At 43.1% G+C, this 24,267-nt stretch overlaps 12 non-coding genes across 12 annotated transcripts; all 12 read right to left on the reverse strand.

The window, feature by feature from the left end:
• On the reverse strand, positions 1–72 carry TRNAM-CAU (transfer RNA methionine (anticodon CAU)). Its single transcript has one exon. It is a non-coding gene; the product is annotated as a tRNA-Met (tRNA).
• Positions 73–1,614: 1,542 nt separating this feature from the next.
• TRNAM-CAU (transfer RNA methionine (anticodon CAU)) lies at positions 1,615–1,686 on the reverse strand. Its single transcript has one exon. It is a non-coding gene; the product is annotated as a tRNA-Met (tRNA).
• A 3,008-nt stretch (positions 1,687–4,694) lies between these two features.
• On the reverse strand, positions 4,695–4,766 carry TRNAM-CAU (transfer RNA methionine (anticodon CAU)). The gene has a single exon. It is a non-coding gene; the product is annotated as a tRNA-Met (tRNA).
• Positions 4,767–6,185: 1,419 nt separating this feature from the next.
• TRNAM-CAU (transfer RNA methionine (anticodon CAU)) lies at positions 6,186–6,258 on the reverse strand. Its single transcript has one exon. It is a non-coding gene; the product is annotated as a tRNA-Met (tRNA).
• Positions 6,259–7,799: 1,541 nt separating this feature from the next.
• On the reverse strand, positions 7,800–7,871 carry TRNAM-CAU (transfer RNA methionine (anticodon CAU)). Its single transcript has one exon. It is a non-coding gene; the product is annotated as a tRNA-Met (tRNA).
• Positions 7,872–10,981: 3,110 nt separating this feature from the next.
• On the reverse strand, positions 10,982–11,053 carry TRNAM-CAU (transfer RNA methionine (anticodon CAU)). Its single transcript has one exon. It is a non-coding gene; the product is annotated as a tRNA-Met (tRNA).
• A 1,419-nt stretch (positions 11,054–12,472) lies between these two features.
• On the reverse strand, positions 12,473–12,545 carry TRNAM-CAU (transfer RNA methionine (anticodon CAU)). Its single transcript has one exon. It is a non-coding gene; the product is annotated as a tRNA-Met (tRNA).
• A 1,541-nt stretch (positions 12,546–14,086) lies between these two features.
• TRNAM-CAU (transfer RNA methionine (anticodon CAU)) lies at positions 14,087–14,158 on the reverse strand. Its single transcript has one exon. It is a non-coding gene; the product is annotated as a tRNA-Met (tRNA).
• Positions 14,159–18,683: 4,525 nt separating this feature from the next.
• On the reverse strand, positions 18,684–18,755 carry TRNAM-CAU (transfer RNA methionine (anticodon CAU)). The gene has a single exon. It is a non-coding gene; the product is annotated as a tRNA-Met (tRNA).
• Positions 18,756–20,296: 1,541 nt separating this feature from the next.
• Positions 20,297–20,368, reverse strand: TRNAM-CAU (transfer RNA methionine (anticodon CAU)). Its single transcript has one exon. It is a non-coding gene; the product is annotated as a tRNA-Met (tRNA).
• Positions 20,369–21,787: 1,419 nt separating this feature from the next.
• TRNAM-CAU (transfer RNA methionine (anticodon CAU)) lies at positions 21,788–21,860 on the reverse strand. The gene has a single exon. It is a non-coding gene; the product is annotated as a tRNA-Met (tRNA).
• A 1,541-nt stretch (positions 21,861–23,401) lies between these two features.
• Positions 23,402–23,473, reverse strand: TRNAM-CAU (transfer RNA methionine (anticodon CAU)). The gene has a single exon. It is a non-coding gene; the product is annotated as a tRNA-Met (tRNA).
• Between the last annotated feature and the right edge of the window lie 794 nt (positions 23,474–24,267).

Genomic DNA, 24,267 nt, shown 5'->3' on the forward strand with positions numbered 1-24,267 from the left:
TAGCAGAGGATGGTTTCGATCCATCGACCTCTGGGTTATGGGCCCAGCACGCTTCCGCTGCGCCACTCTGCTTACTTACCTCATTCGCTCTCATTTCAATAATAAATCCTCTTCTTTGTTTTCAGCATCAAGTAGTTTTTCAATAATATTCGTCACTTTTATAATTTAACAGTCTGAGTGAACCTCAACATGGAAGGAGGTTACCTTTCCCTTACTTGGTCTCCCTTACCTGTGCTCAGGCTTATATTTTGTCATGTAAACATGTTATATTGCTTGCTTTAGCAGGTACTCCCGCCTGGGTAACCTTCTTGGTCCACCTTCGGTGGGTAATGTGCTGTGGCACGGTCTTGGAAATGTACTTTATAATTTTTAATATTTGTCCCGCACCCCTCCTACAAATTTGAAACAGAGGACACTAAAATGATCTCTGACCGACCGACCACCTGACCAAATGACAGACCGACAGTCTGACCAACTGACCGACTGACCGGCCTGACCACCTGACCGACTGACCGGCCTGACTGACCGACCTACCATCCCACCGAATTTTCTGCCATCTTCGGCTTCCAGGATCTTTTCACTTCATTTTTGAAGTCCTGGGATTTGTTCATTTTCTTGATTTCTGTGTTGTTTGGACCAAACTCGCTGAGTACAGACATCTTACTCAGCAATGCCTTCTGTTCTTTTTTGTACCCAAGTACGATATCTGGGCACAATTCTGAGTGGTGGATCTGGAGAAAAAGATTTTTAAAGGAATCTTTGCAATTTACCCAAAAAGTTGCCGAAGTCGGCCATTTTGAAATTCCCTCAGACACGTGATCGTCATGACCCACAATTTAACATCCCAACCACAGCCTGATTTTGGAACACAAATTTGGAAGCATTCTGACTGGTGGATCTGGAGAAAAAGATTTTGAAGGAATTCACGAAGTCCGCCATTTTTTCGCACTTCCGGTCAAGTGACGGGAACGTGCTTTGCAACCCCCATTATCTGTGAGGAGCGGAACCATGCTGCCCAGTTAAAGCCGGATCGGCCCAGCGGTTTGGCCGGAAAAGTCTAAATAGGAGACCGACGGATGGTGCATAATCACAATACCTTATCGGGATTTCAAATTCTAGAGAAGCTAAGAATTCACTCGACATTGCTTACCCATTCATGTCATCCTCCCCTCGGTTGTATAAGAACGAGCTTATTCATCACACGGTCATGGAATGCAAAACTCCAAAATGGAGCCGTTCAAAAATTGCGTAACGCTATTTTAACTAACGCATTATGGCCATGACAGTATCGTTGGCAATACTTTTTTTGAGTCATTTAAATAACGTAATGCTTGATTCTGTCATTTCGTCTTGGTGCCATCGCGAATCGACAAGCGACAGATGTTGATGAGGCCTTGCAGCTGTCGACAAATGCGTGCACAATTGGAAATTCAAAAATGGACCCCAACATGAACCCAACAGCAACACGCAGCTCCTGTCGACCTGCGACATTTCATGGGTAAAAACAACGTGGGAAAGCGAAATCGAACTCTGCTGGCAAATCACATTGCAGAAGAGATGTGGAGCAAAAGAACAACATTCTGTCCGAAATTCCATCTTTATAAAATAATTAATTAGCAGAGGATGGTTTCGATCCATCGACCTCTGGGTTATGGGCCCAGCACGCTTCCGCTGCGCCACTCTGCTACTTATTTCAATTGTTCTCATTTCAATAAAAATCCTCTGCTTTGTTTTCAGCATCAAGTCGTTTTTCAATAATATTCATCACTTTTACAATTTAACAGTCTGAGTGAACCTCAACATGGAAGGACGTTACCTTTTACCTTACTCGGTCTACCTTACCGGTGCTCAGGCATATATTTTGTCATGTAAACATATTATATTGCTTGCACGAGCAGGTAACCCGCCTGGGTAACCTTCTTGGTCCACCTTGGGTGGGTAATGTGCTGTGGCACGGTCTTGGAAATGTACTTTATAATTTTTAATACATCGATCGTGGGTCCATGGCGAATCTGAATATGGCGATCTGCGAAGTTCACTTTTGGAAAGTAGAAACCAGCATGGCATGTCGTCATTTACTTGAACTCGATATCTCTTTTTTCATTCCAAACAACAGAACTCCAATCACAAATTAATCACAAAATAAACTTTTAACAACATTGTTAATGTTTCCTTCATTATAAAAACTTCCAAGTCAACAGTTAAAAGGATTTTGAGCCGATCGGTGTTACGGCATTGGCAAGATCGATGGACAGTGATCTGTTAGCTTATACACCGCCCAAATAGCTATGTGCAATTCTCTCATGTAGAGATTAAACTCACGTTGTTTGAACTTTGGCCGAGGACATTATTTACTATTAATGATGTTTATATACGATTCAAAAAGAAGGTAATTGGTTTTGGGCCGTCCTTTCCGCATATCTCGTGGGATTGTGAGTTGGAGAAATGGCCGTGATGGCGGGGAGGGGGTTGGCATTCTTTCAAGGAGGGATTCAACCCATGTCCTGACAAAGGTCTTTGTCGGAGGTCATTATTTTTAACTGTTTGTTTTCATTCGTCAGGTTGCGATCGGTGCAGCCGTTTGTGCGGTACCTGGAAAAACAACGTTATGCGGGAGTCCAAACCTGTAAATGCTGGAGACCAAAGCTGAAATTGGAAAAATAATACGGCCTATTTTACTCCAGGGGGTCCCAGGATGACACTCTCAACATTTCGTTGTGATTGGTTCAGCCGTTTTTGCGGTACCTTCGAACGGACGGACGGACATTTGGTGAATTACAGTAAGATGACAGAATTGTTGGCAATACTTTTTTTGAGCAATTTAAATAACGTAATGCTTGATTCTGGAATTTCGTCTTGGTGCGAAGCGAATCGAAAAGCGACAGATGTGGATGAGGCCTTGCAGCTGTCGACCAATGCATGCACCATTGGACATTCAAGAATGGACCCCAACATGAACAGGAAGCTCTTGTCGAACTGCGACATTCCACAGGTAAAGACAACGTGGGAAAGCGAAATCGAACTCTGCTCGGGAATCACATTGCCGAAAGGATAAGGAGCGAAATAACTTTCTGTCCGAAATTCCATCTTTATAAAATAATTAATTAGCAGAGGATGGTTTCGATCCATCGACTTCTGGGTTATGGGCCCAGCACGCTTCCGCTGCGCCACTCTGCTTACATACCTCATTCGCTCTCATTTCAATAATAAATCCTCTTCTTTGTTTTCAGCATCAAGTAGTTTTTCAATAATATTCGTCACTTTTATAATTTAACAGTCTGAGTGAACCTCAACATGGAAGGAGGTTACCTTTCCCTTACTTGGTCTCCCTTACCTGTGCTCAGGCTTATATTTTGTCATGTAAACATGTTATATTGCTTGCTTTAGCAGGTACTCCCGCCTGGGTAACCTTCTTGGTCCACCTTCGGTGGGTAATGTGCTGTGGCACGGTCTTGGAAATGTACTTTATAATTTTTAACATTTGTCCCGCACCCCTCCTACAAATTTGAAACAGAGGACACTAAAATGATCTCTGACCGACCGACCACCTGACCAAATGACAGACCGACAGTCTGACCAACTGACCGACTAACCGGCCTGACTGACCGACCTACCATCCCACCGAATTTTCTGCCATCTTCGGCTTCCAGGATCTTTTCACTTCATTTTTGAAGTCCTGGGATTTGTTCATTTTCTTGATTTCTGTGTTGTTTGGACCAAACTCGCTGAGTACAGACATCTTACTCAGCAATGCCTTCTGTTCTTTTTTGTACCCAAGTACGATATCTGGGCACAATTCTGAGTGGTGGATCTGGAGAAAAAGATTTTTAAAGGAATCTTTGCAATTTACCCAAAAAGTTGCCGAAGTCGGCCATTTTGAAATTCCCTCAGACACGTGATCGTCATGACCCACAATTTAACATCCCAACCACAGCCTGATTTTGGAACACAAATTTGGAAGCATTCTGACTGGTGGATCTGGAGAAAAAGATTTTGAAGGAATTCACGAAGTCCGCCATTTTTTCACACTTCCGGTCAAGTGACGGGAACGTGCTTTGCAACCCCCATTATCTGTGAGGAGCGGAACCATGCTGCCCAGTTAAAGCCGGATCGGCCCAGCGGTTTGGCCGGAAAAGTCTAAATAGGAGACCGACGGATGGTGCATAATCACAATACCTTATCGGGATTTCAAATTCTAGAGAAGCTAAGAATTCACTCGACATCGCTTACCCATTCATGTCATCCTCCCCTCGGTTGTATAAGAACGAGCTGATTCATCACACGGTCATGGAATGCAAAACTCCAAAATGGAGCCGTTCAAAAATTGCGTAACGCTATTTTAACTAACGCATTATGGCCATGACAGTATCGTTGGCAATACTTTTTTTGAGTCATTTAAATAACGTAATGCTTGATTCTGTCATTTCGTCTTGGTGCCATCGCGAATCGACAAGCGACAGATGTTGATGAGGCCTTGCAGCTGTCGACAAATGCGTGCACAATTGGAAATTCAAAAATGGACCCCAACATGAACCCAACAGCAACACGCAGCTCCTGTCGACCTGCGACATTTCATGGGTAAAAACAACGTGGGAAAGCGAAATCGAACTCTGCTGGCAAATCACATTGCAGAAGAGATGTGGAGCAAAAGAACAACATTCTGTCCGAAATTCCATCTTTATAAAATAATTAATTAGCAGAGGATGGTTTCGATCCATCGACCTCTGGGTTATGGGCCCAGCACGCTTCCGCTGCGCCACTCTGCTACTTATTTCAATTGTTCTCATTTCAATAAAAATCCTCTGCTTTGTTTTCAGCATCAAGTCGTTTTTCAATAATATTCATCACTTTTACAATTTAACAGTCTGAGTGAACCTCAACATGGAAGGACGTTACCTTTTACCTTACTCGGTCTACCTTACCGGTGCTCAGGCATATATTTTGTCATGTAAACATATTATATTGCTTGCACGAGCAGGTAACCCGCCTGGGTAACCTTCTTGGTCCACCTTGGGTGGGTAATGTGCTGTGGCACGGTCTTGGAAATGTACTTTATAATTTTTAATACATCGATCGTGGGTCCATGGCGAATCTGAATATGGCGATCTGCGAAGTTCACTTTTGGAAAGTAGAAACCAGCATGGCATGTCGTCATTTACTTGAACTCGATATCTCTTTTTTCATTCCAAACAACAGAACTCCAATCACAAATTAATCACAAAATAAACTTTTAACAACATTGTTAATGTTTCCTTCATTATAAAAACTTCCAAGTCAACAGTTAAAAGGATTTTGAGCCGATCGGTGTTACGGCATTGGCAAGATCGATGGACAGTGATCTGTTAGCTTATACACCGCCCAAATAGCTATGTGCAATTCTCTCATGTAGAGATTAAACTCACGTTGTTTGAACTTTGGCCGAGGACATTATTTACTATTAATGATGTTTATATACGATTCAAAAAGAAGGTAATTGGTTTTGGGCCGTCCTTTCCGCATATCTCGTGGGATTGTGAGTTGGAGAAATGGCCGTGATGGCGGGGAGGGGGTTGGCATTCTTTCAAGGAGGGATTCAACCCATGTCCTGACAAAGGTCTTTGTCGGAGGTCATTATTTTTAACTGTTTGTTTTCATTCGTCAGGTTGCGATCGGTGCAGCCGTTTGTGCGGTACCTGGAAAAACAACGTTATGCGGGAGTCCAAACCTGTAAATGCTGGAGACCAAAGCTGAAATTGGAAAAATAATACGGCCTATTTTACTCCAGGGGGTCCCAGGATGACACTCTCAACATTTCGTTGTGATTGGTTCAGCCGTTTTTGCGGTACCTTCGAACGGACGGACGGACATTTGGTGAATTACAGTAAGATGACAGAATTGTTGGCAATACTTTTTTTGAGCAATTTAAATAACGTAATGCTTGATTCTGTAATTTCGTCTTGGTGCGAAGCGAATCGAAAAGCGACAGATGTGGATGAGGCCTTGCAGCTGTCGACCAATGCATGCACCATTGGAAATTCAAGAATGGACCCCAACATGAACAGGAAGCTCTTGTCGAACTGCGACATTCCACAGGTAAAGACAACGTGGGAAAGCGAAATCGAACTCTGCTCGGGAATCACATTGCCGAAAGGATAAGGAGCGAAATAACTTTCTGTCCGAAATTCCATCTTTATAAAATAATTAATTAGCAGAGGATGGTTTCGATCCATCGACCTCTGGGTTATGGGCCCAGCACGCTTCCCGCTGCGCCACTCTGCTTACTTACCTCATTCGCTCTCATTTCAATAATAAATCCTCTTCTTTGTTTTCAGCATCAAGTAGTTTTTCAATAATATTCGTCACTTTTATAATTTAACAGTCTGAGTGAACCTCAACATGGAAGGAGGTTACCTTTCCCTTACTTGGTCTCCCTTACGTGTGCTCAGGCTTATATTTTGTCATGTAAACATGTTATATTGCTTGCTTTAGCAGGTACTCCCGCCTGGGTAACCTTCTTGGTCCACCTTCGGTGGGTAATGTGCTGTGGCACGGTCTTGGAAATGTACTTTATAATTTTTAATATTTGTCCCGCACCCCTCCTACAAATTTGAAACAGAGGACACTAAAATGATCTCTGACCGACCGACCACCTGACCAAATGACAGACCGACAGTCTGACCAACTGACCGACTGACCGGCCTGACCACCTGACCGACTGACCGGCCTGACTGACCGACCTACCATCCCACCGAATTTTCTGCCATCTTCGGCTTCCAGGATCTTTTCACTTCATTTTTGAAGTCCTGGGATTTGTTCATTTTCTTGATTTCTGTGTTGTTTGGACCAAACTCGCTGAGTACAGACATCTTACTCAGCAATGCCTTCTGTTCTTTTTTGTACCCAAGTACGATATCTGGGCACAATTCTGAGTGGTGGATCTGGAGAAAAAGATTTTTAAAGGAATCTTTGCAATTTACCCAAAAAGTTGCCGAAGTCGGCCATTTTGAAATTCCCTCAGACACGTGATCGTCATGACCCACAATTTAACATCCCAACCACAGCCTGATTTTGGAACACAAATTTGGAAGCATTCTGACTGGTGGATCTGGAGAAAAAGATTTGAAGGAATTCACGAAGTCCGCCATTTTTTCACACTTCCGGTCAAGTGACGGGAACGTGCTTTGCAACCCCCATTATCTGTGAGGAGCGGAACCATGCTGCCCAGTTAAAGCCGGATCGGCCCAGCGGTTTGGCCGGAAAAGTCTAAATAGGAGACCGACGGATGGTGCATAATCACAATACCTTATCGGGATTTCAAATTCTAGAGAAGCTAAGAATTCACTCGACATCGCTTACCCATTCATGTCATCCTCCCCTCGGTTGTATAAGAACGAGCTTATTCATCACACGGTCATGGAATGCAAAACTCCAAAATGGAGCCGTTCAAAAATTGCGTAACGCTATTTTAACTAACGCATTATGGCCATGACAGTATCGTTGGCAATACTTTTTTTGAGTCATTTAAATAACGTAATGCTTGATTCTGTCATTTCGTCTTGGTGCCATCGCGAATCGACAAGCGACAGATGTTGATGAGGCCTTGCAGCTGTCGACAAATGCGTGCACAATTGGAAATTCAAAAATGGACCCCAACATGAACCCAACAGCAACACGCAGCTCCTGTCGACCTGAGACATTTCATGGGTAAAAACAACGTGGGAAAGCGAAATCGAACTCTGCTGGCAAATCACATTGCAGAAGAGATGTGGAGCAAAAGAACAACATTCTGTCCGAAATTCCATCTTTATAAAATAATTAATTAGCAGAGGATGGTTTCGATCCATCGACCTCTGGGTTATGGGCCCAGCACGCTTCCGCTGCGCCACTCTGCTACTTATTTCAATTGTTCTCATTTCAATAAAAATCCTCTGCTTTGTTTTCAGCATCAAGTCGTTTTTCAATAATATTCATCACTTTTACAATTTAACAGTCTGAGTGAACCTCAACATGGAAGGACGTTACCTTTTACCTTACTCGGTCTACCTTACCGGTGCTCAGGCATATATTTTGTCATGTAAACATATTATATTGCTTGCACGAGCAGGTAACCCGCCTGGGTAACCTTCTTGGTCCACCTTGGGTGGGTAATGTGCTGTGGCACGGTCTGGGAAATGTACTTTATAATTTTTAATACATCGATCGTGGGTCCGTGGCGAATCTGAATATGGCGATCTGCGAAGTTCACTTTTGGAAAGTAGAAACCAGCATGGCATGTCGTCATTTACTTGAACTCGATATCTCTTTTTTCATTCCAAACAACAGAACTCCAATCACAAATTAATCACAAAATAAACTTTTAACAACATTGTTAATGTTTCCTTCATTATAAAAACTTCCAAGTCAACAGTTAAAAGGATTTTGAGCCGATCGGTGTTACGGCATTGGCAAGATCGATGGACAGTGATCTGTTAGCTTATACACCGCCCAAATAGCTATGTGCAATTCTCTCATGTAGAGATTAAACTCACGTTGTTTGAACTTTGGCCGAGGACATTATTTACTTTTAATGATGTTTATATACGAATCAAAAAGAAGGTAATTGGTTTTGGGCCGTCCTTTCCGCATATCTCGTGGGATTGTGAGTTGGAGAAATGGCCGTGATGGCGGGGAGGGGGTTGGCATTCTTTCAAGGAGGGATTCAACCCATGTCCTGACAAAGGTCTTTGTCGGAGGTCATTATTTTTAACTGTTTGTTTTCATTCGTCAGGTTGCGATCGGTGCAGCCGTTTGTGCGGTACCTGGAAAAACAACGTTATGCGGGAGTCCAAACCTGTAAATGCTGGAGACCAAAGCTGAAATTGGAAAAATAATACGGCCTATTTTACTCCAGGGGGTCCCAGGATGACACTCTCAACATTTCGTTGTGATTGGTTCAGCCGTTTTTGCGGTACCTTCGAACGGACGGACGGACATTTGGTGAATTACAGTAAGATGACAGAATTGTTGGCAATACTTTTTTTGAGCAATTTAAATAACGTAATGCTTGATTCTGTAATTTCGTCTTGGTGCGAAGCGAATCGAAAAGCGACAGATGTGGATGAGGCCTTGCAGCTGTCGACCAATGCATGCACCATTGGAAATTCAAGAATGGACCCCAACATGAACAGGAAGCTCTTGTCGAACTGCGACATTCCACAGGTAAAGACAACGTGGGAAAGCGAAATCGAACTCTGCTCGGGAATCACATTGCCGAAAGGATAAGGAGCGAAATAACTTTCTGTCCGAAATTCCATCTTTATAAAATAATTAATTAGCAGAGGACGGTTTCGATTCATCGACCTCTGGGTTATGGGCCCAGCACGCTTCCGCTGCGCCACTCTGCTTACTTACCTCATTCGCTCTCATTTCAATAATAAATCCGGGTTATGGGCCCAGCACGCTTCCGCTGCGCCACTCTGCTTACTTACCTCATTCGCTCTCATTTCAATAATAAATCCTCTTCTTTGTTTTCAGCATCAAGTAGTTTTTCAATAATATTCGTCACTTTTATAATTTAACAGTCTGAGTGAACCTCAACATGGAAGGAGGTTACCTTTCCCTTACTTGGTCTCCCTTACGTGTGCTCAGGCTTATATTTTGTCATGTAAACATGTTATATTGCTTGCTTTAGCAGGTACTCCCGCCTGGGTAACCTTCTTGGTCCACCTTCGGTGGGTAATGTGCTGTGGCACGGTCTTGGAAATGTACTTTATAATTTTTAATATTTGTCCCGCACCCCTCCTACAAATTTGAAACAGAGGACACTAAAATGATCTCTGACCGACCGACCACCTGACCAAATGACAGACCGACAGTCTGACCAACTGACCGACTGACCGGCCTGACCACCTGACCGACTGACCGGCCTGACTGACCGACCTACCATCCCACCGAATTTTCTGCCATCTTCGGCTTCCAGGATCTTTTCACTTCATTTTTGAAGTCCTGGGATTTGTTCATTTTCTTGATTTCTGTGTTGTTTGGACCAAACTCGCTGAGTACAGACATCTTACTCAGCAATGCCTTCTGTTCTTTTTTGTACCCAAGTACGATATCTGGGCACAATTCTGAGTGGTGGATCTGGAGAAAAAGATTTTTAAAGGAATCTTTGCAATTTACCCAAAAAGTTGCCGAAGTCGGCCATTTTGAAATTCCCTCAGACACGTGATCGTCATGACCCACAATTTAACATCCCAACCACAGCCTGATTTTGGAACACAAATTTGGAAGCATTCTGACTGGTGGATCTGGAGAAAAAGATTTTGAAGGAATTCACGAAGTCCGCCATTTTTTCACACTTCCGGTCAAGTGACGGGAACGTGCTTTGCAACCCCCATTATCTGTGAGGAGCGGAACCATGCTGCCCAGTTAAAGCCGGATCGGCCCAGCGGTTTGGCTGGAAAAGTCTAAATAGGAGACCGACGGATGGTGCATAATCACAATACCTTATCGGGATTTCAAATTCTAGAGAAGCTAAGAATTCACTCGACATCGCTTACCCATTCATGTCATCCTCCCCTCGGTTGTATAAGAACGAGCTTATTCATCACACGGTCATGGAATGCAAAACTCCAAAATGGAGCCGTTCAAAAATTGCGTAACGCTATTTTAACTAACGCATTATGGCCATGACAGTATCGTTGGCAATACTTTTTTTGAGTCATTTAAATAACGTAATGCTTGATTCTGTCATTTCGTCTTGGTGCCATCGCGAATCGACAAGCGACAGATGTTGATGAGGCCTTGCAGCTGTCGACAAATGCGTGCACAATTGGAAATTCAAAAATGGACCCCAACATGAACCCAACAGCAACACGCAGCTCCTGTCGACCTGCGACATTTCATGGGTAAAAACAACGTGGGAAAGCGAAATCGAACTCTGCTGGCAAATCACATTGCAGAAGAGATGTGGAGCAAAAGAACAACATTCTGTCCGAAATTCCATCTTTATAAAATAATTAATTAGCAGAGGATGGTTTCGATCCATCGACCTCTGGGTTATGGGCCCAGCACGCTTCCGCTGCGCCACTCTGCTACTTATTTCAATTGTTCTCATTTCAATAAAAATCCTCTGCTTTGTTTTCAGCATCAAGTCGTTTTTCAATAATATTCATCACTTTTACAATTTAACAGTCTGAGTGAACCTCAACATGGAAGGACGTTACCTTTTACCTTACTCGGTCTACCTTACCGGTGCTCAGGCATATATTTTGTCATGTAAACATATTATATTGCTTGCACGAGCAGGTAACCCACCTGGGTAACCTTCTTGGTCCACCTTGGGTGGGTAATGTGCTGTGGCACGGTCTTGGAAATGTACTTTATAATTTTTAATACATCGATCGTGGGTCCATGGCGAATCTGAATATGGCGATCTGCGAAGTTCACTTTTGGAAAGTAGAAACCAGCATGGCATGTCGTCATTTACTTGAACTCGATATCTCTTTTTTCATTCCAAACAACAGAACTCCAATCACAAATTAATCACAAAATAAACTTTTAACAACATTGTTAATGTTTCCTTCATTATAAAAACTTCCAAGTCAACAGTTAAAAGGATTTTGAGCCGATCGGTGTTACGGCATTGGCAAGATCGATGGACAGTGATCTGTTTGCTTATACACCGCCCAAATAGCTATGTGCAATTCTCTCATGTAGAGATTAAACTCACGTTGTTTGAACTTTGGCCGAGGACATTATTTACTATTAATGATGTTTATATACGATTCAAAAAGAAGGTAATTGGTTTTGGGCCGTCCTTTCCGCATATCTCGTGGGATTGTGAGTTGGAGAAATGGCCGTGATGGCGGGGAGGGGGTTGGCATTCTTTCAAGGAGGGATTCAACCCATGTCCTGACAAAGGTCTTTGTCGGAGGTCATTATTTTTAACTGTTTGTTTTCATTCGTCAGGTTGCGATCGGTGCAGCCGTTTGTGCGGTACCTGGAAAAACAACGTTATGCGGGAGTCCAAACCTGTAAATGCTGGAGACCAAAGCTGAAATTGGAAAAATAATACGGCCTATTTTACTCCAGGGGGTCCCAGGATGACACTCTCAACATTTCGTTGTGATTGGTTCAGCCGTTTTTGCGGTACCTTCGAACGGACGGACGGACATTTGGTGAATTACAGTAAGATGACAGAATTGTTGGCAATACTTTTTTTGAGCAATTTAAATAACGTAATGCTTGATTCTGTAATTTCGTCTTGGTGCGAAGCGAATCGAAAAGCGACAGATGTGGATGAGGCCTTGCAGCTGTCGACCAATGCATGCACCATTGGAAATTCAAGAATGGACCCCAACATGAACAGGAAGCTCTTGTCGAACTGCGACATTCCACAGGTAAAGACAACGTGGGAAAGCGAAATCGAACTCTGCTCGGGAATCACATTGCCGAAAGGATAAGGAGCGAAATAACTTTCTGTCCGAAATTCCATCTTTATAAAATAATTAATTAGCAGAGGATGGTTTCGATCCATCGACCTCTGGGTTATGGGCCCAGCACGCTTCCCGCTGCGCCACTCTGCTTACTTACCTCATTCGCTCTCATTTCAATAATAAATCCTCTTCTTTGTTTTCAGCATCAAGTAGTTTTTCAATAATATTCGTCACTTTTATAATTTAACAGTCTGAGTGAACCTCAACATGGAAGGAGGTTACCTTTCCCTTACTTGGTCTCCCTTACGTGTGCTCAGGCTTATATTTTGTCATGTAAACATGTTATATTGCTTGCTTTAGCAGGTACTCCCGCCTGGGTAACCTTCTTGGTCCACCTTCAGTGGGTAATGTGCTGTGGCACGGTCTTGGAAATGTACTTTATAATTTTTAATATTTGTCCCGCACCCCTCCTACAAATTTGAAACAGAGGACACTAAAATGATCTCTGACCGACCGACCACCTGACCAAATGACAGACCGACAGTCTGACCAACTGACCGACTGACCGGCCTGACCACCTGACCGACTGACCGGCCTGACTGACCGACCTACCATCCCACCGAATTTTCTGCCATCTTCGGCTTCCAGGATCTTTTCACTTCATTTTTGAAGTCCTGGGATTTGTTCATTTTCTTGATTTCTGTGTTGTTTGGACCAAACTCGCTGAGTACAGACATCTTACTCAGCAATGCCTTCTGTTCTTTTTTGTACCCAAGTACGATATCTGGGCACAATTCTGAGTGGTGGATCTGGAGAAAAAGATTTTTAAAGGAATCTTTGCAATTTACCCAAAAAGTTGCCGAAGTCGGCCATTTTGAAATTCCCTCAGACACGTGATCGTCATGACCCACAATTTAACATCCCAACCACAGCCTGATTTTGGAACACAAATTTGGAAGCATTCTGACTGGTGGATCTGGAGAAAAAGATTTGAAGGAATTCACGAAGTCCGCCATTTTTTCACACTTCCGGTCAAGTGACGGGAACGTGCTTTGCAACCCCCATTATCTGTGAGGAGCGGAACCATGCTGCCCAGTTAAAGCCGGATCGGCCCAGCGGTTTGGCCGGAAAAGTCTAAATAGGAGACCGACGGATGGTGCATAATCACAATACCTTATCGGGATTTCAAATTCTAGAGAAGCTAAGAATTCACTCGACATCGCTTACCCATTCATGTCATCCTCCCCTCGGTTGTATAAGAACGAGCTTATTCATCACACGGTCATGGAATGCAAAACTCCAAAATGGAGCCGTTCAAAAATTGCGTAACGCTATTTTAACTAACGCATTATGGCCATGACAGTATCGTTGGCAATACTTTTTTTGAGTCATTTAAATAACGTAATGCTTGATTCTGTCATTTCGTCTTGGTGCCATCGCGAATCGACAAGCGACAGATGTTGATGAGGCCTTGCAGCTGTCGACAAATGCGTGCACAATTGGAAATTCAAAAATGGACCCCAACATGAACCCAACAGCAACACGCAGCTCCTGTCGACCTGAGACATTTCATGGGTAAAAACAACGTGGGAAAGCGAAATCGAACTCTGCTGGCAAATCACATTGCAGAAGAGATGTGGAGCAAAAGAACAACATTCTGTCCGAAATTCCATCTTTATAAAATAATTAATTAGCAGAGGATGGTTTCGATCCATCGACCTCTGGGTTATGGGCCCAGCACGCTTCCGCTGCGCCACTCTGCTACTTATTTCAATTGTTCTCATTTCAATAATAATCCTCTGCTTTGTTTTCAGCATCAAGTCGTTTTTCAATAATATTCATCACTTTTACAATTTAACAGTCTGAGTGAACCTCAACATGGAAGGACGTTACCTTTTACCTTACTCGGTCTACCTTACCGGTGCTCAGGCATATATTTTGTCATGTAAACATATTATATTGCTTGCACGAGCAGGTAACCCGCCTGGGTAACCTTCTTGGTCCACCTTGGGTGGGTAATGTGCTGTGGCACGGTCTGGGAAATGTACTTTATAATTTTTAATACATCGATCGTGGGTCCGTGGCGAATCTGAATATGGCGATCTGCGAAGTTCACTTTTGGAAAGTAGAAACCAGCATGGCATGTCGTCATTTACTTGAACTCGATATCTCTTTTTTCATTCCAAACAACAGAACTCCAATCACAAATTAATCACAAAATAAACTTTTAACAACATTGTTAATGTTTCCTTCATTATAAAAACTTCCAAGTCAACAGTTAAAAGGATTTTGAGCCGATCGGTGTTACGGCATTGGCAAGATCGATGGACAGTGATCTGTTAGCTTATACACCGCCCAAATAGCTATGTGCAATTCTCTCATGTAGAGATTAAACTCACGTTGTTTGAACTTTGGCCGAGGACATTATTTACTTTTAATGATGTTTATATACGAATCAAAAAGAAGGTAATTGGTTTTGGGCCGTCCTTTCCGCATATCTCGTGGGATTGTGAGTTGGAGAAATGGCCGTGATGGCGGGGAGGGGGTTGGCATTCTTTCAAGGAGGGATTCAACCCATGTCCTGACAAAGGTCTTTGTCGGAGGTCATTATTTTTAACTGTTTGTTTTCATTCGTCAGGTTGCGATCGGTGCAGCCGTTTGTGCGGTACCTGGAAAAACAACGTTATGCGGGAGTCCAAACCTGTAAATGCTGGAGACCAAAGCTGAAATTGGAAAAATAATACGGCCTATTTTACTCCAGGGGGTCCCAGGATGACACTCTCAACATTTCGTTGTGATTGGTTCAGCCGTTTTTGCGGTACCTTCGAACGGACGGACGGACATTTGGTGAATTACAGTAAGATGACAGAATTGTTGGCAATACTTTTTTTGAGCAATTTAAATAACGTAATGCTTGATTCTGTAATTTCGTCTTGGTGCGAAGCGAATCGAAAAGCGACAGATGTGGATGAGGCCTTGCAGCTGTCGACCAATGCATGCACCATTGGAAATTCAAGAATGGACCCCAACATGAACAGGAAGCTCTTGTCGAACTGCGACATTCCACAGGTAAAGACAACGTGGGAAAGCGAAATCGAACTCTGCTCGGGAATCACATTGCCGAAAGGATAAGGAGCGAAATAACTTTCTGTCCGAAATTCCATCTTTATAAAATAATTAATTAGCAGAGGACGGTTTCGATTCATCGACCTCTGGGTTATGGGCCCAGCACGCTTCCGCTGCGCCACTCTGCTTACTTACCTCATTCGCTCTCATTTCAATAATAAATCCTCTTCTTTGTTTTCAGCATCAAGTAGTTTTTCAATAATATTCGTCACTTTTATAATTTAACAGTCTGAGTGAACCTCAACATGGAAGGAGGTTACCTTTCCCTTACTTGGTCTCCCTTACGTGTGCTCAGGCTTATATTTTGTCATGTAAACATGTTATATTGCTTGCTTTAGCAGGTACTCCCGCCTGGGTAACCTTCTTGGTCCACCTTCGGTGGGTAATGTGCTGTGGCACGGTCTTGGAAATGTACTTTATAATTTTTAATATTTGTCCCGCACCCCTCCTACAAATTTGAAACAGAGGACACTAAAATGATCTCTGACCGACCGACCACCTGACCAAATGACAGACCGACAGTCTGACCAACTGACCGACTGACCGGCCTGACCACCTGACCGACTGACCGGCCTGACTGACCGACCTACCATCCCACCGAATTTTCTGCCATCTTCGGCTTCCAGGATCTTTTCACTTCATTTTTGAAGTCCTGGGATTTGTTCATTTTCTTGATTTCTGTGTTGTTTGGACCAAACTCGCTGAGTACAGACATCTTACTCAGCAATGCCTTCTGTTCTTTTTTGTACCCAAGTACGATATCTGGGCACAATTCTGAGTGGTGGATCTGGAGAAAAAGATTTTTAAAGGAATCTTTGCAATTTACCCAAAAAGTTGCCGAAGTCGGCCATTTTGAAATTCCCTCAGACACGTGATCGTCATGACCCACAATTTAACATCCCAACCACAGCCTGATTTTGGAACACAAATTTGGAAGCATTCTGACTGGTGGATCTGGAGAAAAAGATTTTGAAGGAATTCACGAAGTCCGCCATTTTTTCACACTTCCGGTCAAGTGACGGGAACGTGCTTTGCAACCCCCATTATCTGTGAGGAGCGGAACCATGCTGCCCAGTTAAAGCCGGATCGGCCCAGCGGTTTGGCCGGAAAAGTCTAAATAGGAGACCGACGGATGGTGCATAATCACAATACCTTATCGGGATTTCAAATTCTAGAGAAGCTAAGAATTCACTCGACATCGCTTACCCATTCATGTCATCCTCCCCTCGGTTGTATAAGAACGAGCTTATTCATCACACGGTCATGGAATGCAAAACTCCAAAATGGAGCCGTTCAAAAATTGCGTAACGCTATTTTAACTAACGCATTATGGCCATGACAGTATCGTTGGCAATACTTTTTTTGAGTCATTTAAATAACGTAATGCTTGATTCTGTCATTTCGTCTTGGTGCCATCGCGAATCGACAAGCGACAGATGTTGATGAGGCCTTGCAGCTGTCGACAAATGCGTGCACAATTGGAAATTCAAAAATGGACCCCAACATGAACCCAACAGCAACACGCAGCTCCTGTCGACCTGCGACATTTCATGGGTAAAAACAACGTGGGAAAGCGAAATCGAACTCTGCTGGCAAATCACATTGCAGAAGAGATGTGGAGCAAAAGAACAACATTCTGTCCGAAATTCCATCTTTATAAAATAATTAATTAGCAGAGGATGGTTTTGATCCATCGACCTCTGGGTTATGGGCCCAGCACGCTTCCGCTGCACCACTCTGCTACTTATTTCAATTGTTCTCATTTCAATAAAAATCCTCTGCTTTGTTTTCAGCATCAAGTCGTTTTTCAATAATATTCATCACTTTTACAATTTAACAGTCTGAGTGAACCTCAACATGGAATGACGTTACCTTTTACCTTACTCGGTCTACCTTACCAGTGCTCAGGCATATATTTTGTCATGTAAACATATTATATTGCTTGCACGAGCAGGTAACCCGCCTGGGTAACCTTCTTGGTCCACCTTGGGTGGGTAATGTGCTGTGGCACGGTCTTAGAAATGTACTTTATAATTTTTAATACATCGATCGTGGGTCCGTGGCGAATCTGAATATGGCGATCTGCGAAGTTCACTTTTGGAAAGTAGAAACCATCATGGCATGTCGTCATTTACTTGAACTCGATATCTCTTTTTTCATTCCAAACAACAGAACTCCAATCACAAATTAATCACAAAATAAACTTTTAACAACATTGTTAATGTTTCCTTCATTATAAAAACTTCCAAGTCAACAGTTAAAAGGATTTTGAGCCGATCTGTGTTACGGCATTGGCAAGATCGATGGACAGTGATCTGTTAGCTTATACACCGCCCAAATAGCTATGTGCAATTCTCTCATGCAGAGATTAAACTCACGTTGTTTGAACTTTGGCCGAGGACATTATTTACTTTTAATGATGTTTATATACGAATCAAAAAGAAGGTAATTGGTTTTGGGCCGTCCTTTCCGCATATCTCGTGGGATTGTGAGTTGGAGAGATGGCCGTGATGGCGGGGAAGGGGGTTGGCATTCTTTCAAGGAGGGATTCAACCCATGTCCTGACAAAGGTCTTTGTCGGAGGTCATTATTTTTAACTGTTTGTTTTCATTCGTCAGGTTGCGATCGGTGCAGCCGTTTGTGCGGTACCTGGAAAAACAACGTTATGCGGGAGTCCAAACCTGTAAATGCTGGAGACCAAAGCTGAAATTGGAAAAATAATACGGCCTATTTTACTCCAGGGGGTCCCAGGATGACACTCTCAACATTTCGTTGTGATTGGTTCAGCCGTTTTTGCGGTACCTTCGAACGGACGGACGGACATTTGGTGAATTACAGTAAGATGACAGAATTGTTGGCAATACTTTTTTTGAGCAATTTAAATAACGTAATGCTTGATTCTGTAATTTCGTCTTGGTGCGAAGCGAATCGAAAAGCGACAGATGTGGATGAGGCCTTGCAGCTGTCGACCAATGCATGCACCATTGGAAATTCAAGAATGGACCCCAACATGAACAGGAAGCTCTTGTCGAACTGCGACATTCCACAGGTAAAGACAACGTGGGAAAGCGAAATCGAACTCTGCTCGGGAATCACATTGCCGAAAGGATAAGGAGCGAAATAACTTTCTGTCCGAAATTCCATCTTTATAAAATAATTATATAGCAGAGGATGGTTTCGATCCATCGACCTCTGGGTTATGGGCCCAGCACGCTTCCGCTGCGCCACTCTGCTTACATACCTCATTCGCTCTCATTTCAATAATAAATCCTCTTCTTTGTTTTCAGCATCAAGTAGTTTTTCAATAATATTCGTCACTTTTATAATTTAACAGTCTGAGTGAACCTCAACATGGAAGGAGGTTACCTTTCCCTTACTTGGTCTCCCTTACCTGTGCTCAGGCTTATATTTTGTCATGTAAACATGTTATATTGCTTGCTTTAGCAGGTACTCCCGCCTGGGTAACCTTCTTGGTCCACCTTCGGTGGGTAATGTGCTGTGGCACGGTCTTGGAAATGTACTTTATAATTTTTAACATTTGTCCCGCACCCCTCCTACAAATTTGAAACAGAGGACACTAAAATGATCTCTGACCGACCGACCACCTGACCAAATGACAGACCGACAGTCTGACCAACTGACCGACTGACCGGCCTGACCACCTGACCGACTGACCGGCTTGACTGACCGACCTACCATCCCACCGAATTTTCTGCCATCTTCGGCTTCCAGGATCTTTTCACTTCATTTTTGAAGTCCTGGGATTTGTTCATTTTCTTGATTTCTGTGTTGTTTGGACCAAACTCGCTGAGTACAGACATCTTACTCAGCAATGCCTTCTGTTCTTTTTTGTACCCAAGTACGATATCTGGGCACAATTCTGAGTGGTGGATCTGGAGAAAAAGATTTTTAAAGGAATCTTTGCAATTTACCAAAAAATTGCCGAAGTCGGCCATTTTGAAATTCCCTCAGACACGTGATCGTCATGACCCACAATTTAACATCCCAACCACAGCCTGATTTTGGAACACAAATTTGGAAGCATTCTGACTGGTGGATCTGGAGAAAAAGATTTTTAAGGAATTCACGAAGTCCGCCATTTTTTCACACTTCCGGTCAAGTGACGGGAACGTGCTTTGCAACCCCAATTATCTGTGAGGAGCGGAACAATGCTGCCCAGTTAAAGCCGGATCGGCCCAGCGGTTTGGCCGGAAAAGTCTAAATAGGAGACCGACGGATGGTGCATAATCACCATACCTTATCGGGATTTCAAATTCTAGAGAAGCTAAGAATTCACTCGACATCGCTTACCCATTCATGTCATCCTCCCCTCGGTTGTATAAGAACGAGCTTATTCATCACACGGTCATGGAATGCAAAACTCCAAAATGGAGCCGTTCAAAAATTGCGTAACGCTATTTTAACTAACGCATTATGGCCATGACAGTATCGTTGGCAATACTTTTTTTGAGTCATTTAAATAACGTAATGCTTGATTCTGTCATTTCGTCTTGGTGCCATCGCGAATCGACAAGCGACAGATGTTGATGAGGCCTTGCAGCTGTCGACAAATGCGTGCACAATTGGAAATTCAAAAATGGACCCCAACATGAACCCAACAGCAACACGCAGCTCCTGTCGACCTGCGACATTTCATGGGTAAAAACAACGTGGGAAAGCGAAATCGAACTCTGCTGGCAAATCACATTGCAGAAGAGATGTGGAGCAAAAGAACAACATTCTGTCCGAAATTCCATCTTTATAAAATAATTAATTAGCAGAGGATGGTTTCGATCCATCGACCTCTGGGTTATGGGCCCAGCACGCTTCCGCTGCGCCACTCTGCTACTTATTTCAATTGTTCTCATTTCAATAAAAATCCTCTGCTTTGTTTTCAGCATCAAGTCGTTTTTCAATAATATTCATCACTTTTACAATTTAACAGTCTGAGTGAACCTCAACATGGAAGGACGTTACCTTTTACCTTACTCGGTCTACCTTACCGGTGCTCAGGCATATATTTTGTCATGTAAACATATTATATTGCTTGCACGAGCAGGTAACCCACCTGGGTAACCTTCTTGGTCCACCTTGGGTGGGTAATGTGCTGTGGCACGGTCTTGGAAATGTACTTTATAATTTTTAATACATCGATCGTGGGTCCATGGCGAATCTGAATATGGCGATCTGCGAAGTTCACTTTTGGAAAGTAGAAACCAGCATGGCATGTCGTCATTTACTTGAACTCGATATCTCTTTTTTCATTCCAAACAACAGAACTCCAATCACAAATTAATCACAAAATAAACTTTTAACAACATTGTTAATGTTTCCTTCATTATAAAAACTTCCAAGTCAACAGTTAAAAGGATTTTGAGCCGATCGGTGTTACGGCATTGGCAAGATCGATGGACAGTGATCTGTTTGCTTATACACCGCCCAAATAGCTATGTGCAATTCTCTCATGTAGAGATTAAACTCACGTTGTTTGAACTTTGGCCGAGGACATTATTTACTATTAATGATGTTTATATACGATTCAAAAAGAAGGTAATTGGTTTTGGGCCGTCCTTTCCGCATATCTCGTGGGATTGTGAGTTGGAGAAATGGCCGTGATGGCGGGGAGGGGGTTGGCATTCTTTCAAGGAGGGATTCAACCCATGTCCTGACAAAGGTCTTTGTCGGAGGTCATTATTTTTAACTGTTTGTTTTCATTCGTCAGGTTGCGATCGGTGCAGCCGTTTGTGCGGTACCTGGAAAAACAACGTTATGCGGGAGTCCAAACCTGTAAATGCTGGAGACCAAAGCTGAAATTGGAAAAATAATACGGCCTATTTTACTCCAGGGGGTCCCAGGATGACACTCTCAACATTTCGTTGTGATTGGTTCAGCCGTTTTTGCGGTACCTTCGAACGGACGGACGGACATTTGGTGAATTACAGTAAGATGACAGAATTGTTGGCAATACTTTTTTTGAGCAATTTAAATAACGTAATGCTTGATTCTGTAATTTCGTCTTGGTGCGAAGCGAATCGAAAAGCGACAGATGTGGATGAGGCCTTGCAGCTGTCGACCAATGCATGCACCATTGGAAATTCAAGAATGGACCCCAACATGAACAGGAAGCTCTTGTCGAACTGCGACATTCCACAGGTAAAGACAACGTGGGAAAGCGAAATCGAACTCTGCTCGGGAATCACATTGCCGAAAGGATAAGGAGCGAAATAACTTTCTGTCCGAAATTCCATCTTTATAAAATAATTAATTAGCAGAGGATGGTTTCGATCCATCGACCTCTGGGTTATGGGCCCAGCACGCTTCCCGCTGCGCCACTCTGCTTACTTACCTCATTCGCTCTCATTTCAATAATAAATCCTCTTCTTTGTTTTCAGCATCAAGTAGTTTTTCAATAATATTCGTCACTTTTATAATTTAACAGTCTGAGTGAACCTCAACATGGAAGGAGGTTACCTTTCCCTTACTTGGTCTCCCTTACGTGTGCTCAGGCTTATATTTTGTCATGTAAACATGTTATATTGCTTGCTTTAGCAGGTACTCCCGCCTGGGTAACCTTCTTGGTCCACCTTCAGTGGGTAATGTGCTGTGGCACGGTCTTGGAAATGTACTTTATAATTTTTAATATTTGTCCCGCACCCCTCCTACAAATTTGAAACAGAGGACACTAAAATGATCTCTGACCGACCGACCACCTGACCAAATGACAGACCGACAGTCTGACCAACTGACCGACTGACCGGCCTGACCACCTGACCGACTGACCGGCCTGACTGACCGACCTACCATCCCACCGAATTTTCTGCCATCTTCGGCTTCCAGGATCTTTTCACTTCATTTTTGAAGTCCTGGGATTTGTTCATTTTCTTGATTTCTGTGTTGTTTGGACCAAACTCGCTGAGTACAGACATCTTACTCAGCAATGCCTTCTGTTCTTTTTTGTACCCAAGTACGATATCTGGGCACAATTCTGAGTGGTGGATCTGGAGAAAAAGATTTTTAAAGGAATCTTTGCAATTTACCCAAAAAGTTGCCGAAGTCGGCCATTTTGAAATTCCCTCAGACACGTGATCGTCATGACCCACAATTTAACATCCCAACCACAGCCTGATTTTGGAACACAAATTTGGAAGCATTCTGACTGGTGGATCTGGAGAAAAAGATTTGAAGGAATTCACGAAGTCCGCCATTTTTTCACACTTCCGGTCAAGTGACGGGAACGTGCTTTGCAACCCCCATTATCTGTGAGGAGCGGAACCATGCTGCCCAGTTAAAGCCGGATCGGCCCAGCGGTTTGGCCGGAAAAGTCTAAATAGGAGACCGACGGATGGTGCATAATCACAATACCTTATCGGGATTTCAAATTCTAGAGAAGCTAAGAATTCACTCGACATCGCTTACCCATTCATGTCATCCTCCCCTCGGTTGTATAAGAACGAGCTTATTCATCACACGGTCATGGAATGCAAAACTCCAAAATGGAGCCGTTCAAAAATTGCGTAACGCTATTTTAACTAACGCATTATGGCCATGACAGTATCGTTGGCAATACTTTTTTTGAGTCATTTAAATAACGTAATGCTTGATTCTGTCATTTCGTCTTGGTGCCATCGCGAATCGACAAGCGACAGATGTTGATGAGGCCTTGCAGCTGTCGACAAATGCGTGCACAATTGGAAATTCAAAAATGGACCCCAACATGAACCCAACAGCAACACGCAGCTCCTGTCGACCTGAGACATTTCATGGGTAAAAACAACGTGGGAAAGCGAAATCGAACTCTGCTGGCAAATCACATTGCAGAAGAGATGTGGAGCAAAAGAACAACATTCTGTCCGAAATTCCATCTTTATAAAATAATTAATTAGCAGAGGATGGTTTCGATCCATCGACCTCTGGGTTATGGGCCCAGCACGCTTCCGCTGCGCCACTCTGCTACTTATTTCAATTGTTCTCATTTCAATAATAATCCTCTGCTTTGTTTTCAGCATCAAGTCGTTTTTCAATAATATTCATCACTTTTACAATTTAACAGTCTGAGTGAACCTCAACATGGAAGGACGTTACCTTTTACCTTACTCGGTCTACCTTACCGGTGCTCAGGCATATATTTTGTCATGTAAACATATTATATTGCTTGCACGAGCAGGTAACCCGCCTGGGTAACCTTCTTGGTCCACCTTGGGTGGGTAATGTGCTGTGGCACGGTCTGGGAAATGTACTTTATAATTTTTAATACATCGATCGTGGGTCCGTGGCGAATCTGAATATGGCGATCTGCGAAGTTCACTTTTGGAAAGTAGAAACCAGCATGGCATGTCGTCATTTACTTGAACTCGATATCTCTTTTTTCATTCCAAACAACAGAACTCCAATCACAAATTAATCACAAAATAAACTTTTAACAACATTGTTAATGTTTCCTTCATTATAAAAACTTCCAAGTCAACAGTTAAAAGGATTTTGAGCCGATCGGTGTTACGGCATTGGCAAGATCGATGGACAGTGATCTGTTAGCTTATACACCGCCCAAATAGCTATGTGCAATTCTCTCATGTAGAGATTAAACTCACGTTGTTTGAACTTTGGCCGAGGACATTATTTACTTTTAATGATGTTTATATACGAATCAAAAAGAAGGTAATTGGTTTTGGGCCGTCCTTTCCGCATATCTCGTGGGATTGTGAGTTGGAGAAATGGCCGTGATGGCGGGGAGGGGGTTGGCATTCTT

Source organism: Myxine glutinosa, chromosome 2 (assembly GCF_964187855.1).
Source record: "Myxine glutinosa chromosome 2, kmMyxGlut1.1, whole genome shotgun sequence".
Taxonomy (NCBI): Eukaryota; Metazoa; Chordata; class Myxini; order Myxiniformes; family Myxinidae; genus Myxine; species Myxine glutinosa.